At 52.5% G+C, this 4,410-nt stretch overlaps 1 protein-coding gene across 46 annotated transcripts in view; it reads left to right on the top strand.

Moving 5' to 3' along the window:
* Window positions 1-814: 814 nt before the first annotated feature.
* The window catches only part of MADD (MAP kinase activating death domain), a 58,830-nt gene continuing 55,234 nt past the window's right edge, over window positions 815-4,410 (top strand). For 33 of the 46 annotated variants that reach the window (XM_033204789.1, XM_033204787.1, XM_033204786.1 and 30 more), the window contains exon 1: window positions 1,281-1,393. The gene's annotated coding sequence lies outside the window, so the exon portion shown is untranslated. Of the gene's footprint in view, window positions 1,055-1,163; window positions 1,394-4,410 lie in introns of those variants that run through there. The other 13 variants (XM_033204788.1, XM_033204785.1, XM_033204798.1 and 10 more) reach the window with 6 other exon arrangements.

The following is a 4,410-nucleotide window of genomic DNA, read 5'->3' as shown; positions in this document are numbered from 1 at the left end:
GGGAGTTTTGTGGCTACTGAGCAGTGGGGCGCCCGCTAACGCTGTGCTGTGTCTGAAGACCACACTGATCCCACAAACGGATGGGCCTGGGGGCCACTTTGCACAAGGTTCTCCAGCGCTCTGCACATCCTGCCTCCACCACTTCCTGTTTTTCCCACAGGGCCCCAAGAAAAATTCTCCACTGTCACTCTTTGGTATGGCCATAAATGTCTCAGCGCCGCCTCACTGATAGGTCTGGTACTGTTTGAACAGGAAGATCAAAATGAATACAAAATGAGAAACCAATGTCTGTATTGGGGGTAGGGACACGGTAGTAGAGGAGGAAGCCTGCGATCTTTAGGATCCGCCTCCAGGCTCAGAGGAGGGAGGGTCACAAGTGACAGGCTTGGCCGTGAGAGGGGGCCTCTTCTTACTAACCCCCACTGCGCCATATGGGTAAATGGAATGCTGAGGCTTAGGCGCCCCCTTCCCCTGCTGGGATCCAGGTAGGATCCGGTTGCCTTTCTGCGGGGGAGGAGGAAGTGTTGGATTTCAGCGCTAAGGCCTCGGCGGTGCACCTCACGTGCGTGTGTAGCATGCCGTAGTTTTTCCTTTGGCATCTGAAAAAGGCACAACCTGAAAGACCCAGAACCCAGTTTCCGCTCCCAGGTCCTTTGGGACAGGAAGAGAAGAGCTGTGTGGCCGCGGGGAGGCTGTCCTGCGGCGGGGCTGGCCTCGCGGACGCACTGGACTCCATCTCCCAGCGGGCGCCGCGGCGCTGTCACGCCCCCCCCCCCCCCGCGCGCGCCCGGAGGAGGTAACCGCGGCCGCGCGCCCCCCTGCGCCCCCGCTGCCCAGGATTGGTAGGCTCCACCGCGCGGCAGCCGGCTTCCCTGCTCGGGCTCCGAGCACCGCCAAAGCGCGTGAGGTGGGGAAGCAGGGGGATGGGGAGCCCGTCAGGAAGTCTCAGGGGCCGATTATCTCGGGAACTGACTTTCAGAGGAATCCACATGTCGTCGAAATGGGCGCTATGACCCCGTCGGGTTAAAGTCTCTCTGAGTAACTCAAACAGAAGGTACTGCTGTGTGTCCGCCCCTTTGCACGCGACGGTGCTGGGTTGGCCTGGCGCGCCCTCCCCCGCCCATGGGCGCTAGATTAGGTGTGTGCGCAGCCGCTGTCTCCGGAGGTCGGCCCCGCCCCGCGGTGCTTGGCTCGGCGCAGCCCCGGCCCCCCGGTCTGAATGGTACGGCCCCGGCCCCGGCCTCCCCCTCCGCACCCCGCGCGAGTGGTGCGAGCCCCCCAGTGCAGACGCGGAACTGGCGCCCGTTCGGAGCGGCGCCGCGCTGGGGAGCGACTGACGCCCCTCTGCCGGGGACGTCGGTCCGGGCCTGGCCAGTCCCCCAGAGCTTGGGAGGTAGGAGCGTCTGGGCCGGTGGGGGTTTTGGGCGAGCGTCTGGGGACTCCGAGTGAGAGACGGTCTCTGAGAGGACACCGTGGCTCTTGGAGGAAGGGGTCTCTGAGGAGGCCCTGGGGGAGTGTGAAAGGGCGTGGGGCGGGGCCGGGGATGGGGGCGCCCCGGGCCGAGGAGGGGGCTCGGGCTACTGGGCTTGGTTCCTGCGGGACGGGCGGCGCTGGTTCGGGTTCGGGTTCGGGGCGGGGGCGGAGGAGAACTGTCCAGCAGGTGAGGGGGCGGGCAGAGCTGGGCAGCCCTGGGGCCCGAGCCCGCACAGCGCTTGGCGGGTGTGCTTGTGCGTGTGCGTGCGTGCGTGCGCCTTATTTTTGGCTGGAATTTGGAGAACCACGTTTGGTTCTCAAGAATTTTTTTTTTTTTAATTTGATGTTTCAAAATTGACTTGCTGGAGAGTGAGAACAATATTTCATCTTTCTGCAGTCACTCTCCTCCCTATCCTCGTGTATCTACCTTCTTCCACCTTTCCCTGCCCTTCCCTCTACCCCAACCCTGCCAGCTGCCAGCCTCCTTGCTCCAGTTCTTCCGCACGCTGGACCAGTCCGTGCTGATGAGCTTGCAAGGTCACTGCCTGGGGAGGTAGAGGAGGGGAGGAGAGCCTCTTGTTGTGCTCACGTCAGCAGAGATGTCATATTGCTCTCTGGTTCCTGTGGTTTTACTGTGAGATCCTGTCCAAAATGAGGGACGAATCCAAAGGGTTGGTTAGCATGGCCATTTCTGCTGAAAAGGCATAGATAACTTAAAAGTTTGTGAATCCTAATTCTACCTCTGGGTGGAGCTGATGGTGATGTCGGACTTCAGCAGATAGATATGCATTTTGAGCTTGATGCTTTTGGAGTACATAAAGACAGGAACCAGAGGCTCTACGTTAGTAAATATGGTTGAGGCTAGAGGCAAGAGTTGGAGCCTCGTTGGTTGTGAAGACAGAATGTGAGTTGTGGGTGATGTTAGAGGATTTAGTCTTTAGAGGAATTAAAGATGTTAATCTTTGTGGGGAGGGGAGAGAGGAGAGAATGAGAAGAAAAATCCTAGTTATCTCTGCAGTCTGAATAACTGAAGGCAGTGGCTGCTGATCAGATGTGAATTCTGGCTAAAAATCGTATCCTACCCATAGCTAGAATAATAACAAGATCTCAGGGTCCTTGTGGCTCTGGAAGGAAATGATTGTGAGTGACTTGAGTTTCATCAGATAGTTCTCAGTGGATGGGGACTGAGATCCCTCCAAGGCTAGAGGGGCCTGATGCATACTCAGTAGGTGCTTCAGGCCTGATCTTTGAGATTTTGACTGGAGAGGACTCCTGGTTTTCAATGTAAACATAGATTGCAAGGTGTAGCCTAGAGCTCTGGTTCTATAAATTTTGTTTTACTTTGAGATGCTTTGCCTTCCACTATAGTCATTTCTATACAATTGTTTTTTTTTTTCGAATCGCATGACAGATTAACTACATAATTCTTTGTTAGAACAAATCATGCTTTTTACTCATATCCCATTTCATTTCTCTGTTTCTCTCCCCCTTGCATTCTGCTCAGGAGGAGCTGAGTGCAGCTCTGTTATGGTGCCCCACCTCCTGTAGTTTGCTTATGACTCTGTTGCAATTGGGAGAACCAAAGGGACCGTTTGGGTTTGTTAAGCAGTGGTGATACCTAGAAATGAATATATAGCATGCTCGGAAACCTGGTGGTGTAGAGATATCAGTATCAAAAGCCAGAATCAGGACAAAGTACAAACTACAGACAGAGGAGGGAGAAGATGACCTAATTCTTAGTAGGTACTGTCAGTGGGAGAAGTGTCTCTAGGTTCAAGGAGAGTGAATTGTTATGGGCCTTGGCCGACTCTGGAGTAGCAGCTGCTAGCACTGTGCGGTCACCAAGCAGGGGAGGGGCTGTGGCTCTGCTATAAATAGTGCTGGGAGCCAGAGTCGCTATGGAGATAAAACTGAATCCTATTACCTGCAGGTCCTCTATTGGGAGCAACGGAAAGGAGAAAGCAGTATTTTGAGGATTTGAGAGGTGTTGCGAATAGGTCTTGTTTATTATTAGGTAGGGGAGAAAAAAGAACTTCTACTCATTACCTAAACCAAATAGGGCCTTAAGCATCCAGGGAGTGTGTATGTCTGTATATATGGGAGTGCCCACAGCAGCAGGTGAGGGAGTAGGGGGTGTGTGTGTATGTATGTATATGATATTGGGTTTCTCTCTGTGCATTGAACAAGGTCTTAGACCGCATACAGAGCACAGAGGTAGAATCCTGGAACACTAGAAATATGAGAAAAAAACTGCTACTCATAGAAGAAATAGCCCTACTAGAAATAACTGTGCAGCAGGGTGAAACGTTTTATTTGGAGAAGTGCATAGAAACTTAAAAGGAAATAAATTACAATTAAGACAATGAAAGCTTTTCCTAATTTTAGAACATAGTTTAGAAATTTCTCTGAGCACCTCTCCCTCTCCCTGTCCTTGCAGAAATCCTAGTATTTCTGCCTCTGATTCATAGCCTCTGTAATGTATAGTAGGACAAGGACTCATCTGTGTGTATTGTATTACTGATTCTGAGCCTGAGATCAGAATAGAGGGGAGATTATGATTCAGCACCAAGGGCAGAGCTAGTAGCAGTGGCCTCTGGGCTCCTTTCTTGCCTGAAGCACGGAGAAAAGTGGTGCAGAGGAGGCAACTGGGGCATGGACGTTTTCATTTGAGATCACATGAGGTAGAATAGCCAACTGTTATTGTCTGAGCATGGTTAACTAGACAGTCTATGTGGTAGTTTCACATCAAGCTGAATGCAGATTGTTGAAACAGAATAATTACGTTTCCATCTAGACCTAGAAGTGCAGATTAGTGGTAGTTGAGGAGTCTGGTTTGATCCTGATCCACCCTGGAGGGGTCCTGAGAGTGACTTCAACTTTTGTTACAATGACTGAGCCAGATTAAACGGCCTAGGTCTGTTTTTCAGAAACAGAGCC

This window comes from Trachypithecus francoisi, unplaced genomic scaffold, assembly GCF_009764315.1.
Source record: "Trachypithecus francoisi isolate TF-2019V2 unplaced genomic scaffold, Tfra_2.0 Lachesis_group8, whole genome shotgun sequence".
NCBI lineage: Eukaryota > Metazoa > Chordata > Mammalia > Primates > Cercopithecidae > Trachypithecus > Trachypithecus francoisi.
Note: the sequence above shows the minus strand (reverse complement) of the source record. Positions and strands in the feature narration are given on the sequence as shown.